Source organism: Leopardus geoffroyi, chromosome D1, assembly GCF_018350155.1.
Source record: "Leopardus geoffroyi isolate Oge1 chromosome D1, O.geoffroyi_Oge1_pat1.0, whole genome shotgun sequence".
In the NCBI taxonomy this organism is placed as follows: domain Eukaryota; kingdom Metazoa; phylum Chordata; class Mammalia; order Carnivora; family Felidae; genus Leopardus; species Leopardus geoffroyi.
Window position 1 is genome coordinate 49,399,083 of NC_059329.1, and position 15,855 is coordinate 49,414,937.

Here is a 15,855-nt window from a genome sequence, read left to right on the forward strand (position 1 = left end):
CTTTAATGGTGCACTCCCTGCCAGTCAGAAACATTTCACGTGTCTAAGGAAGCTTCTCTTAGGCTGCTGGAAGCAGCATTTTTGTTAAGTGTTTTTCTTCTCCCTACTGCAGGATTGTTTGGAAGTGGAGCCGACAGATTTGTGCTCGTGTGAGTGTTTTAAATTATGTTGCAGTAGGCTCCTTGCCACTGACAATGGTACCATAATGAGCTGCCTTTTCGTGTGGCACAGTCACCAGTCACAACTAATGGTTTGGAGAAGGGATCATTAGGGAAACCCTGGTTCATTTTAACGCATTGGGGAAAGGGAAAGTTAGAAGCACTGCTAACCTTCATTTACCATCACTGAAAGGTACTCACAAGATACCTTCTGAAAGGAAGAGCGATCCTGGCTAGGGAAACTCAGGAGCATAGTAGTGTTTTTTTGTTTTTTGGGTTTTGTTTTTAAGCCAACTGACGCACTTAATAGGACAGTAAGCATTCTGGCTTGTATGATTTTGGCTTTTTTCTTGTAAGAGTTATTAGGATGATTAGTGCAATAAATGTTACTTGGAGATAAACAGCTGGCTGACTCCAGAACAGATGGGGCCAGTCTTAGCTGAGAGATCTACAACCTTGGAAATGAATGGACTTGGGGTCAACCACACCCCCTCCTGGAATGTCAAAAGAAGGAGAAATGCCAGAGCATTTTATGCTTACTCCAAACTGCCAAACCTTTTTTTAGCCAGGTCAGGCATTGTGAAAGTCATTACTGGTTGTCTTCTGCTGCTGAACAAATTTTGTTCATTTTTGATTCAGACCTTAGGTCTCCAAAGTTGCAGCTGGGTGATGCTTCGTTAAATGCTGCTTGTTACTGAATGCAAAGGACAGTCTGTTATATGGGCTTTGTAGTAGAGTGATTTATTGGGATACAATTAGCAGCTTTGGGATTTGGGAAAAGACTGCCTGGCTTTGCCTCTCTCTACGTTTCTCTGGTGCTTACTGTGTATTCTCCTGGCCAGCCTACCCTTTTCGCCTGTAACTTCCTTGCCCCACCCCTCTATGTCTCTTGAAGTTCTTTCAGTTTCTTTCCCTGTTTCTCCATTTACAATTCCCATTTTTCCTCTCCATGTCAAAATTTTCCTCTTATTACCAATATATCACGTCTAAGCCTTTTTCCAATCTCTGAATACCCTCCTCACCCCTTCTTTACCTCACTCAGAAACTCAATGGTGGATGTAGACTTGGTGAGTATTTATTCCACAGAGTCCTCTTGGGCTTTTCTCTTTCTTTCAGTGGGTGCCAAGCAAGATGAGCAGCAATGAGCCTGACCTTGTGGCCTTTGTGGCTTCTGTGACGGACATAATTTGGCCTCAGCAGCGTGTGGACAGTGCATGTTGCCACTGAGCGCATGTCACTGTTCTTTACCTTGGCACCTGTATTAAGAACTGCCAGTGTGTTAGCAAGGTTTTTAAATGCTTTACCTGAGGGGCACCTGGCTGGCTCAGTCGGAAGAGCAAGAGACTCTTTACCTTGGGGTCATGGTTTGAGCCCCACATTGGGTGTAGAGATTACTTAAATAAACAAAAACTTAAAAAAAATTGCTTTACATGAAATGTTCTCTTAATTCCCAAGGATAAGAAGACTTCAAATGGCTTCTGCGTCATTTAATACTTTTTTTTTTTTTTTTTTTTTCCTGATTCCTGCTCCAGTGAGTGGTGGGAAGGCCATCTTCTCTGTTGACTGCTGAGGAGCAATCCAGGTGGCCAAACTGCCCATTTTTTTTTTTTTTTTTTTTTAAGAGAATTGGAGTGGCAACAGTGTTCCCTCCTGTGGTGTCTTCTTTTGGATGAAAACATTTGTTATTTTATATCGCCCCTTAAGGAGAAGGGAGTGGTGGTGGTTATGTGTGTTTGTTTAACATTAGTGCTTTTCTAGGCATTGAGTCTGACTGTTGGTAGTATGGAGGCAACCAGTGTGACAGGCAGATTCAGAAGGTCTTCTAGACATGTCTCTTACCACCTTCTCATTACTCATTTTCTTAAAAAAATTTTTTTAATGTTTATTCTTTGAAAGAGAGAGAACATGAGCAGGAGAGGGACAGAGAGAGGGAATCACAGAATCTGAAGCAGCTTCCAGGCTCTGAGCTGTTGGCACAGAGCCTGACTTGGGGCTTGAACTCACAAACCACGAGATCACCTGAGCCAAAGTCAGACGCTCAACCAACTGAGCTTCCTAGGCTCCCCTCATTACTAATTTTCTTATTTTAAGATCCTCCCCCTCCTACTGATGCTTTGTAGTGTTTTAAAGGGACAAATGAGCTGACTGATGGGTTAGATTTAGCGCCATCACTATCTCTGTGACCTTGAATAACTATGCATTTCTTTCTGCCTCTGTTTACATATTTGCAAATAGATAAAGATCCTTGCCCCTTGGCTTAGCCTCATATCATCATAGCCTGCTCCCATTTGGTCCCAGTTCATCATTCTGACAGCAAATATTAATTGAGCAACTACTGTGTTTTCAGGACTGAGGATATATCAGTGGGAAGAGAGGTTTCCCCTGCCCTCATGGCATTTCTATTCTACCAGGGAGATAATCATTGGACAAGTAATCACAGTGTGATGAATGTTACTGACAAAAAGGAGATGTGCTATAAGGTCGAATAGGAGTGCCTCACTGGTGCTTTCACCCTGTCTAGGGGAATCAGAGAAGGATTCCTATAGGAGACAACACTTCAGGAAACTTGAAGAGTGAGTGAAAGTAACTTAGGTTGTCAATGAGAGCTGCTTACAGGGACACAAAGAAGGCTTCTGACAAGGGAAACTGCATGTTCAAAGTACAAAAGACAGAGGAGTGAATATGAGGGTTTGAAAGGACGTCAGTCAGTATATGGAAGCAGAGCAAAGGGGAGCGAGACCAGAGCAGGCTGGAGAGGTGGGCAGAGTGTAGAGTTTTCTGAGCCTTATGTGAATTTTGGTCTTTATTCTAACAGTAATAGGAACCTAACAAAGGGCTTTAGTTAGCTAGATGAATTATATATGTAGAATGATATGGAAAACATCACCTTAGCTGTTATGTGAAGAAGAGATTGGAGGAAAGGACTGGCCAAAGTGAATGTATGGATGACAAGTAGCAAGTCATTCTTGTAGTCTGCATGAGGGATGATGGTGGCTTGGGTCTAGGGTGGTGGCAGATGGCTTGGAGAGAAGGAAAGAGATTGGCGAGATGCTCAACTTGAAGATGATAACTGATAAGATTGTCGATTGAGTAGATGTGAGGATAGAGAGGAGTCAAGAGAGTTTTTCCTTGAGCAACTGGGAATGCCATTTTTAGAAAAAAAGAACACTCGACAGAGTCCAGATTTTTGTCTGTTTGTTCAAGGAGGGACTTTTGGGCAGGTTGACTCTGAAGCTCCAGACAGACATCAAGATCTTTCTCTCCTTCAGCCTGTCCAAGTGTAGGATGTGGCATAGTGGACTTGAAGACAGCTCTGTGAAGCTTTCTAAGATCAGGTGCTGCTTATTTATTAGCTGTATGATGTTGGACATGTTATATTCTATTTCTGAACTTTAGTTTCCGCGTCTGTAAAATATATTTATTCTATTAATTTATGCTGATTCCCCCTAGCTGTATATGCACCATGCTAAGAATACAGTATTGAATGAGATAGTGTTTGCCTTGGCAGAATTCACTTGGTGAGAGAGACAAACATAGTCACATAAAGAGAGTGATGTAGGCCACCGTAGGAGAGCACAGCCCGAAGGAAGGCTTTCATTCTTTCTTATTGGTGAGAGGGGCAGGAGACCTTTGACCTGAGACACGAAGCAAGAAAGGGCTCCAAATAGAGTATCTTGCACAGATTAGGGACTCTGAAAGTTTGTTGACTGAGTAAATTAACTTAAGTCACTGAGGGTCCATTCAAAAGCAGGAAGTATCAATGCATTGGAAGAGGACATTTAGTAATGCCAAGTGGCAAATGTGAAATGCTTTTAACAAATCCTTTAAAATGTGTTCCTGAGACCTGCAGCCTTTGAGATATTTTGTAGATGACTTTTAGGGAAATTCAGAAATATTTCAGATCTGGTTTCTTTTTGGGCTGAACTTCCTTTATTCAAGTTAGTTTCTCAAAAATAATTTTAAAATTGTATAGTGTTCCCTAAATTAGTGGGTCTCAAACTTTTGAATTTTATGACAAGCAGAATTACAAAAAATAAGATAAAATTGGCTGAGCTATTGACAATGGTTATTTTTCTATAGTAAAGATACATTTTTTAAAAAATGACCTCTTCACTTTTATCTCATAAAATAAAGGACATTTAATACCAAAAGTTGAGAGAGACCATACTTTTAAAATTAAAAATGTATTGAGCTTTATGAAAAATTCTCTACATTGTCTTTATTTTTCTCACTTTGTTGCAGAAGAGTAAAAAAAAAAAAAAAAAAAAAAAAAAAAAAATGAACAAAACACCAGAATGTTATAATAGTTTATGGAACCATTGCCTTATTTTCTTGGCTATGATGGAAATGTGGCTCATCTCCAAATAAGAACACTTCCAAGTATGGAAGAATTTTATATAGACCATAGATAATTTGTTTTCAGTTCCTTCTCCATAGGAATCCAACCATTGAAAACTAGATAGGCTTCACAAGATGTGTCTAAGGTAGTGGTCTTTAGTTGTCTCTAGAGGGTCCTTGCAGAGACCATGACGCCAGGATCATATGTTAAAGTGTGTGTGTGTGTGTGAGTGAGTGAGAGAGAGAGAGTTCATGTGTGCATGCACATATTTTTCTGTCACTATATGTGTGTCTTTAGGCAAGTTATTTAACGTCTCTGGAACTCAGGTTTTTTGCAAGATTGTTGTGAGGTTTAAATGAGATAATATATTTTTTTAAATGTCTGGCACTATGCCTTGTATACCTGGTGGTCATAGTAACTGTTTTTAACGTTATATTTATTTCTTGGTTTAAATATTTTATTTATTGGCTGATACTCGCTTAATAACCACAATGATAACACAAAGAAAAAAGGTAACAGTAAAACTGGACAACCTGATGCAGTGAGAAGTACACAATATCACTGATGCAGAATTCTTGCCAAAAATGTTTAACCTAAATCTAATCATGAGGAAATAATCAGGCACATCCAGATTGTGGGACATACTACAAAACAGCTGGCCTGCAATCTTTGAAAATGTCAATGTCGTGAAAGAGAAACAAAACAAAATAAAACAAAATACATAGGGGACTGACCTAGATTAAAGGAGACTGAAGAGCTATGACAACCAAATGCAACATGTAACTCTTGATTGGATCCTGGACTTTAAAAAAAAAAAAAAGCTATAAAGGACATTTTGGGGGCAATTGAAGAAATTTGAATGGGAGCTGCATATTAGATAATCAGTAACAATGTTAGTTTTCTTGGATGCAATAATTCTTCCATCTGCTTAGCCTGACATATTGTGGATATTGGTGTCTAGATCAGTTGCTGTTCCTGAATGTCATCATTAGGAATGTCACACCAAAGCTAGAAGACATCAAGGGTTGCTTCAGAAGACAGTGATTTTCTTGGTTACTGCAAGTATTTAATCAGCCTATGTATGGGCTGTGATACCAATTATTGGGGATATTGTAAGGGATTTTTAACTGTCCTTTCTAAACACAATCCTGTCATTCTGTAAGAATGCAAACTTCTAGGGGTGCCTGGGTGACTCCATCAGTTGAGTATCTGACTTCAGCTTAGGTCATGATCTCACAGTTTGTGGGTTTGAGCCCCACATTGGGCTCATGCTGTCAGCACAGAGCCCACTGTGGATCCTCTGTCCCCTTTCTGTTACCCCTCCCCACTCGCACCCGTTCTTTCTCTCTCTCTCTCTCTCTCTCTCTCTCTCTCAAAAATAAATAAAATATAAAAAAAAAAAAAAAAAGAACGCAAACTTCTGGAGCTGGCACGCTATCTTTGATATTACTATATTACTAGAGGTAGTGAGGTAGCTGGAGCACTAGCTGCTCCCAACGAAGAGGAAACGATGGCAAGTGGCACGTTAAATACATATCCTACATTTTTTTTTTTGAGTCTAGACATAAGATTAATCAAAATTTATTACAGAAATAGATAATGAACTGGATACAGGAGATTCCCCTTAGTTACACCTCACATAGATTTGATTCCACCTCACTTTGAGATTTTGATGTGTATCCCTCTGTCATTCCCCCCGCCCCCACACACACATATACTAATGATACTATTATAATATATATAATTCTATTTGCTGCCTCTTAATATATTTTGAGTATTTGTCCCACACATTTGCACGTTGTTCTAACTTACCTGTCTTAAAGGCTGTGGGATACCACTGCAGTGCGCATTTGAGTATGCATCCTTTTTTGATCAACTTGTGGGATTATTTCTGTCGGATACATTTCTGGGGGTGGACATGCTTGGTCAGAGGGCATAAACAGTTCCCCGTTAATTGCTCCCCGGTTTAAATTTTTACCAACAGTCTGTGACAGTGCCATTTCTACTTACCTTTGCCAAGTCCAATAGCCACTTTGGGTAAACTCTTATTAAAGGGAAGGAAGTTGTGATGGGTGGACAGAAAGTGGGCAAAAATGGAATCACGGAGCTCCTGCTTCTTTTGTAATGGCTGTGATAGTACAGGTGAGTATGTAAATAATGTGAAAATCTCTGGAAGAAATAAATAAAATACATTATCTCTGCCTACAACATAGTGTGATGTTTAAAAAGTGAACTGAAACAATAAAACAGCCAAGAGTTTTCCCCAGAAAATTTTTCAGAAAATTTTTGAGTTATGGTTAATTTCACTAAAATGTAGACAGCATCACCTTGAGATGAAAATAACCTCTACTGCTCACTTCCTCTCTGTTGCAGTCACACAACCACACTAGAAAGGGGAATTTAAGCTCCACTTTTAAAACAGCTGAATCAGGTAGTTGAAAGGCCCCACCGTTCATCTTTCTGAAGATCAATAGGAGCAATCCCAGGGCAGATTTTTGGCATTTTTTTTGGAGAAAAGGTATGAATTTAGGAGTGGCCATCAGTGAGTGACTCACTCTGTTCCAGCAGAGACCCTGGGGAAAAGATTGCAAGGTTCACAAGCTATGAATTATTTCCATTCTTATGAGGCTGGGTGGAGCACACAGATTTGAGCTCTGTGCTATGTGGAAATTTATCTCTTCAAGTCTCAGTTTCTTCTTCTATTAATTAGGGGTTATTTTGAGGTCAAAATGAGATAATGTGTCTAAAAAGACTTTGGCAAATTTATATGTACATAAATATGTGCTGTTGTTAAGGGGCTGCTGTCTCTCGCTGGGGCAGCTCATATTATTCTTTCCTTTAATTCCAATGCCATTTGTATTCCAAAGGACTTTTTTAAGGCATTCTGTCCTGTAATGTCTTATTGTTACTTCTTTGGCCAATATTTGTGAGCATAAGCTAAATGGGAGATTCTGTGCTGGGTTTTCTGAGAAGGAAACAAAGGTGGAAACATCAGGAGCCTTCCTTTTATATATATATATGTGTGTGTGTGTGTGTGTGTGTGTGTGTGTGTGTGTGTGTGTATAAAGTTTATTTATTTTGAGAGTTTGAGAGTTTGTTTGTTTGTTTGTTTGTTTATTTATTTATTTATTTTGAGAAGAGGGCATGAGCAAGGGAAGGGAAGAGAGAGAGGGAGGGAGAGAATCCCAAGCAGGGTCCACATGGTCAGTGCAGAGCCAGATGCAGGGCTCAATCTCACAAACAGTGAGATCATGACCTGAGCTGTGATCAAGAGTTGGACGCTTAACTAACTGAGCCACCCAGGTGCCCCAAGACTAATATCTTTTAATGAGAGTGTTCAATGAAAGATGCTTTACAAAGGTGTATTTTGTATGCTGTTTTATAATCTCAAACTTAGGGGTTGCCTGGGTGGCTCAGTTGGTTAAGTGTCTGACTTCAGCTCAGGTTATGATCTCACGATCCGTGGGTTTGAGCCCCGCATCGGGCTCTGTGCTGACAGCTCAGAGCCTGGAGCCTGCTTCGGATTCTGTGTCTCCGTCTCTCTTTGACCCTCCCCTGGTCATGCACTGTCTCTCAAAAATGAATCAACGTTAAAAAATAAAAATAAAAAAATATATAATCTCAAAGTTAGGTGGTAGATTTTACTTCCATTTTTCCTCATATAAATGAGGAAACAATTCTTAGTGAGGTTAAGTAACTTGTTTTGTTTTGTTTTGTTTTAAAAGTTACCTAGCTTAAAAATAATTTGCAGATGTAGGCCCTAGGTAGGTTTTCTGGAACCAAAACCAAAAGCATCTCCAGCTGCTTCCTGTTTTTGCCTTGCCTTCTGATCAAAAGTATAAGCTTCATGAAGGTAGGACTGGCTGGTGGCATTTACTTTGATATGGTTCCTTTTACCTTCAGGCACATGGGGAGGAGGTTTCCTTAGATCTTCGGAGTTAGTTGAAATGTGTGCGCATGTACACTTCTTTTCCCAAAAAACTCATTTAAGAGTGAGTTGCAGACGTTACAACACTTTATCTCTAAGCTCTGGAGCATGTATCTCTTAAGACACAGGGAATTCTCCCATTTACCACAATATCATTACATTGAAACAATATTTTTCAGATTTCCACAGTTCTAATGTTTCTATAATCAGTCTCTGTTCCTTTCTCTCTCTCTCTGTCTCTTTGTCTCTCTCTCTCTCCTCTCTCTCGCCCCCTCTGACCTTTAACACAAAGTAATTCTGTTTAGTTTCCTTTAATGTAGTGTAGTATCTCGGCCTTTTTTGTCTTTTATGACATTGAAATTTTGAAGATTTCAAGTCTATTGCCTGGTAGACCATAAATTGGATTAGTCTGATTGTTTTTTCTGTAACAAACTCCAGTTAAATGCTTGTAGTAGGAATTCCACATAGACAGTGTTGCATCCTTTTCTTTGCATCACATTAGGTGACACATAGTATCAGTTTGTAATATCACTGGTGATGTGAGATTTGATCATGTGGATGAAGTAATATTGCCTTGATCTCTTCATTGTAAAGGTACCTGTTTCTCTTTGTAATAAGCAAAATTGTGCGGTGATACTTTGAGATTGTTTGAATATCCTGTTCCTCAACAACTTCTATCCAATGATTTTAATATCTACTGATAATCATGGCCTAAGTCAAACGGTGTCTATTAAAGGATGATTTACTTCTATATTTATGAACCATGTGTTTTTTTGATAGATCAGCTTTCAACTCTTCCCCTTCCTCTTCCTCCTTCTCCTCCTTTTTTTTTTTTTTTTTTTTTTTTACCTGGACTCCTCAATTCTTTTTTTCTCCCAGTGTGTTGTAATCCATTACCAACCTTCTGCCCATTTACAAGTGAGGAAATTAAGAGTCAGAAAATACAAGTAACTTTCTGAGAGTCACAGCCAGTTAGCAGAAGAGGCCAGACGCACACCCAGTTTTGACAACTCTGTTGCCTCACTGGCAGTCCAGGAACAGAACATCACCTGATGAAATCAAGTTAAAAAGAATGAACAAGGAGGGGCGCCTGGGTGGCTCAGTCAGTTGGGCATCTGACTTTGGCTCAGGTCATGATCTCACAGCTCGTGAGTTCGAGCCTCGCATCAGGCTCTGTGCTGACAGCTTGGAGCTTGGAGCCTGCTTTGGATTCTGTGTTTCCCTCTCGCTCTATACCTCGCCCACTCATACTCTATCTCTCTCTCTCTCTCAAAAATAAATAAACATTAAAAAAATTAAAAAAAAAAAAGAATGAACAAACATTGCATCATTGTTGCTTACAGCAAATGATTGGAAACAACCCTAAGTGTGGGTCAGTGAGAAACAGGTTAAATAAATGAGTATGTTCACACAAGGGAAACTATTAAACCACAAACAAGAATTAGGGTATTCTGTAAGTACTAATATAGAAAAATCTCAAAGGATATATTATATGAAAGAAGGAATGTGCAGAAGAGTGCACATTTTGTGAAAGAAGCAGGGATAAGAAAATACATTTGAACTTGCACAAAGAAACCCTGGAAGGATCTTAAATAATGAAGTAGTTACTGGTACAGGGCTGTAAAAATGAGTGGTATGTGTATGTGCATGCATGTGTGCATTGTGAGATTTCTTAACATTTACTATTTTATTATAAAGTTGACTTTTAAAATAGCTTTATTTGGGGGGCACCTGGATGGCTCAGTCGGTTAAGCACCCAACTCTTGATTTCAAATCAGGTCATGATGTCACAGTTTGTGAGTTTGAGTCCTGCTTGGGTTCTGTATCCATAGCATGGAGCCTGCTTGGGATTCCGTCTTCCTCTCTCTCTGCCCCTCTCCCACTTGTTCCCTCCCCCCCCCCCCACTAAAATAGATAAATAAAAGTAAAGTTAAAAAAAAAACAAAATTGGGAGAGACATAAAATCATATTTAGTTATCCATTTAATAAATTATCTCAGTATAGTGTTAAATTTACAAGGAATCATGATTATCTTAAGAAGGTTAGGGGTTATGATCACTTGGGGCCATTTTGGGGCCAGTATTAGCATTTGGGCAACTTCCCCTTACCTTCTCTTTTTTTTTCTCTTCCCTCTTCCCCCAACTACTTGGTCAAGTTTCTGATTTTGTCTGGGAGAGCCATTTGAATTAGCCATGGCAAATGTTAATTGTTTTGGCAGACAAAAAGAAGCTTGAATAAGCTTTTCCTTCTAAGACTCAAAAACTTGCCTTTCTAAGAGCTAACGTTGGAAGGAATGTTTCTGGTCTGGAAAATTCTGATAGCAACCTCAAAAGGAATTCATGTCCTAGAGGAACCGGGAGTGAGGTGGGGAGCTCAATTTCCTTTGAGACAGATTGAAATAAATACTTCTGTCTGAAACAGTACTAAAGATCAAGATCTATTTATTTCTTTCATCTTTTACTAAAAGCTTCAAAACATGAATTATGATTAAATTCAAGATAGATTTAGCCCAAGCACCCAAAAAACCTCAAGTAATCCTGATTTTAAAACATTCATGAGATTGGGGCACCTGGGTGGCTCAGTCGGTTAAGCGGCCGACTTCAGCTCAGGTCATGATCTCACGGTCTGTGAGTTCGAGCCCCGCGTCGGGCTCTGTGCTGACAGCTCAGAGCCTGGAGCCTGTTTCAGATTCTGTGTCTCCCTCTCTCTCTCTGACCCTCCCCTGCTCATGCTCTGTCTCTCTCTGTCTCAAAAATAAATAAATGTTTAAAAAAAAAACATTCATGAGAACTTGGACAGGCTGCTTTTCTAAATGAGATGATCTTTAGTATAAGATGTAAGTCTGTCCCTTTGAAGTGACAAAATTTCCAGCTCATGTGCTGCAACTGTATAGCTCAAGATTCCACATTCAGTGATATCAGTCCAGAATCATTGTTGCTGCTGTGGTAGTGTCTTTCTGTTTTGACTATTACTTGCTGTAAATGGTTTGGTCTGAGAATTTTTTTGTGTTCTTTGCCTTTAAGGTTACCATGGCTAGGAAGCTAAATGGCATGTTTGTATGTGCACTAAGAAGATTGTTTTTGTTGTTGTTGTTGTTGTTGTTTTGAGTAATCTCAGTGGGGGCTTGAATGCATGACCCCGAATCAGGAGTCGCATGCTCTATTGATTGAGCCAGCCAGGCTCGAGCCTCCCCAAGTTACTTTTATTATAGGACTTTATAATAATATTACTAAACGTTTTTTGAGTTTATGATGTGTCAAGTGCTATGTTAACTGCTTTACATAAGTTATAGCTTTTAGTTGTGGCAAAAACCACATGAGGAACTGCAGCTCTGAGAGCTTAAGTAACATGCCTAAGATTATAAGACTAATAAAATCAGATCCAGGACCAGAAATCAGGACTGTCTTACTGCAAAGCCCGTGCTTTTCTGCTGTGTGATACTACCATTTTGCAGATTTGTGGGGAAGATGATTACTTTTTCACTTCATTTTTGGAGCAGATTCCTGTCTTATTTACTTAATGGATATTTACTGAGTGCCTATCACATGTTAGGCACCTAGAGAAGATTGAGACCCAGGCTTTGTCATTAAGAAGCTCACACTCAAGTAGAGGAGATAAAACAGATATATCCCTATATGTCCATGTTCATAACAGCATTATTCACAATAGCCAAAGGGTAGAAGCAACCCAAGTGTCCATCAACAGATGCATGGATAAGCCGAATGTAGATGTACATATAGTAGAATTTTATTCAGCCTTAACAAGGAAGGAAATTCTAACACATGCTACAACATGGCTGAATCTTTAAATTTTTTTTTTTTTCAACGTTTATTTATTTTTGGGACAGAGAGAGACACAGCATGAACGGGGGAGGGGTAGAGAGAGAGGGAGACACAGAATCGGAAACAGGCTCCAGGCTCTGAGCCATCAGCCCAGAGCCTGACGCGGGGCTCGAACTCACGGACCGCGAGATCGTGACCTGGCTGAAGTCGGACGCTTAACCGACTGCGCCACCCAGGCGCCCCCAACATGGCTGAATCTTAAGGACATTATGCTAAGAGAAATAAACCAAATACAAGTGGATGAATATCATACAATTACACTTATATGAGGTACCTAGAATAGTAACACTTATAGAAACAGAAAGTAGAATAGTGGTTGCCAGGGGCTAGAGGGAGGGAAAAATTGGGGAGTTGTTGTTTAATGTGTATAGAGTTTCAGTTTTGAAAAATGAAAAAGTTCTGGATATTGGTTTTACAACACTGTGAATATACCTAACACCACTGAACTGTACACTTACAAATGGTTAAGATTATACATTTTATGTGATGTATATTTTATCACAATTTTAAAAACCCAAACAGATATACTCTCCCCTACTATGTGGTAGAAAGTAATTAGTAAGACAAGAAAGACTGATGCAGTCATAGGAATTAGAGAGGCTTTCTAGACAGGGCAGCTCTGACTAGGCAATGGAAGATGGGTCAGATTTATGTGGCAATGAGGAAGGTGGGAAGGGCAACCCTGGTAAAGGGAATAGTGAGCAATGTTATAGAGGCTTGAGGCTGCTTAAAGATCCAGTTTCAGCAAGGAACAAATCTCGAAGTGACTCTATAATTATGGGTGTCCCAGCCACCTTCCATGTGGGCAGAGACTTAAATGCAAAGTCTAAACCAGGTTCATGAAGTTGTGGTATGCCGGACAGGGACTCATTCATGATTCATTCAGTAAACATATATTTAGCACATAGTACCCGTGCTATGCTAGGCACTTTATGTATGTTGGCAGATGCAACACCCCCAACAACTCTGAAGTTATTAATATCCCTAATTAATAAAGGCCGGGATTGTGACTCAGAGAGATGAAGTAACTTGTCCAAAGTCACATGACCGATAGGTAGCCGAAGCAAGACTTTGCCTGTGGAGCCCATGCTCTCCGTATCCACAAAGCTACGCTGTCTTCTCTTGGGGATGAGTGTGAAGTGATGTCTGCCTTTGAACTCACAGTAAAAATGGCATGTGATTTCCACCACTTGTCATCTTCTTGCTGCTTTGAGACTACCTTGGTGGAGTTACCTGACAGCTCTGAGGCCCTGCTTCCGTGTCTGTGAAATGAAGACCTGGTATTGGACTAGATTATTTCTAAGGTTTCTCCCAGATCAAAAAACCCTATTTATTTTTTCATCTATCCGTCTACCCATCTACCCATCCATTCATCCATGCAACACTAATTTGGTATCTATTATATACCAGGTATTGAGCTGGTGGGTACTGGGACTGGTTATTGAGATTTGGCATAACACAGTTCTTGCCTGAAGGGAGATTGTGAAGGAGATGAAATGGATGATTATTGTACAGTATGGCCATAGCATTGGTAGTGGTGTAGACGAGAAGACTGGAGCATAGAGAAGGGACACCTGTCCCTGTCTTGGATGAGTGGATGTCAAGAGGAAATTATCCTAAAGGCTAGGAAGGTAATGAGGAAGACCATGAGAACGTTATCCTTCCTGTTATTCCTCTGGTTATAAGAACACTGCATATTTATTAAATTCAGTTAAGCTTTGTTGACCTTAGAACTCCTTTTTATTTTAAGTCTTGTGGAAAGTATAGTTGATTTTGACAAGTGAGTGCAGCCAAATATTGATATAGTTTGAATTCTCTTTCAGATTGGAGAAAGATGATAAAGTTGAAGAGAGACCTAGGGGTTAATTTTTTTTTTAAGGAAATGTAGGAAGCATGGAGTAGACTAGTAAGAGGCCCAAGGACCCAGAGTTATTTAAGGTGTTCACAACTAAAGTCACAGATGATTATGTTTCAAAGAGGCAAGTGAAATGGCCAATATATTCTTTAAATACTATTAAGGACCAGTGAATTACTAAGAATTAGAATGACTCAGTATTAGAATTCCAATGCTAAGGAATTGAAGTGAGGTTTGAGGGGGGAAAAGTTAAAAGAACTAAATGTATTGAGCAGCTAATACATATCAAGCATTGTACTATGTCCTTTACATTTATAATTTTGTTTTATTCTCCCCAAGTCTTATCCTTCACAGATATGGACATTAAGCCTCAAGGAGGTTTAACATGCTTAAGGTAACAGCTAACAGGAGACTGAGCCGGGACTCAAGCCCAAGTTTGTTAAAATCAAGGCCTTTGCCCTTTCTACTACCCCATGCTTCTTCAGGTTCCTTGATTTTCTGTTTCTGGATACAAAATCCACACCAGACAACAGGGCTTCCCTCTCATCCTTGGAGCCTAGAAAGTAGCGATAGTTAGGGGTGGCTCGCTCTTGAAATTTTCCAACATGCCAAAGGGCAGCTCCCCCAATTTTCTATGTCTTCCTTCTGAACTGGTGAGTCACTGGCTCCCACAGATAAATGACTCTTACTAAAATGTTAATTCTCCCCATGCCTTTTTTGCCTTTCCTTATAGTATATGAATGTTTGATGTTGGCAGTTTGTCTCTTAGAAGTGGCTCATAAAAGTCATCTGAGAGGGGCACCTGGGTGGCTCAGTTGGCTAAGCATCAGACTCTTGATTTCAGGTCAGGTCATGATCTCAGTTTGTGAGCCTGAACCCCACCCCACCTTTGGCTTTGCACTGACAATGTGGAGCCTGCTTGGGATTCTCTCTGTTTCTCTCTGTCTGTCTCTCTCTCTCTCTCTCTCTCTCTCTCTCAAAATAAATACATTTTAAAAACTTAAAAAAAAAAAGTCATCTAAGAGAATGCTGATTGAGACCAGCTCAGTTTAATGTATTTGATCCCCTCTCCTTCCCCCCAAAAGGGTAACTTTACTTCCCTTGCCCCAGATCCCCTCTTTGGGGTCCTGATAGAGCTTAGCTTTTTGCCTGGCTCTCAGAGGCCTCCATCTCTGAGGTTTTGACAGGATCACATAGAAGTTTCCACTTTTAACCCCTTATTTCAGGCTCCTTCCTCCTCGCTCAAGTCTTTCTGTGCACATAAGCTATTGTGTCTTGTCAGGGAGTGTTTTCCCAGCTTGTTTTGGAAGCAGGCCAGGCATTTATCCTGGGCCTTTAACCCCTGAAAAAGCTCCTACATATGGTTGCACAAAGTAGCAAACTGACCTCCAAATGAGCTAATGAATTATAGCAGTGGTGAAATGACACCAGTGGGCCGTTTCTCTGCCCTGGTATTCCAGTTTGGGCTACAGTGAAATGGACAGAGGATGTAGGGTAAGGGGATTGGAGTTCAAGTCTTGGCCCAAGTCACAAATCCTGGGGCTGTGAGACTTGACCTGTCTGAGCATGTGTTCTTAGCTCTAAATGAAGGACTGATGACAATCCTAACTTCATACCATTGTGAGAGGCAAATAACTCAATGTATAGTATTGAAGTGCTGTATAACAAGCCCGTAGAATGTATAACAGATGTCAGTGCTTGTTGTTATAAAACAAATGTGGCTCAATGAGAGA

The 15,855-nt window shown here is 40.0% G+C and overlaps 1 protein-coding gene across 2 annotated transcripts in view; it reads left to right on the forward strand.

Annotated features, from left to right (window-relative positions):
• The window catches only part of RAB30 (RAB30, member RAS oncogene family), an 85,238-nt gene that overhangs the window by 798 nt on the left and 68,585 nt on the right, over positions 1 to 15,855 (forward strand). The gene's annotated exons all lie outside the window — the stretch shown is intronic.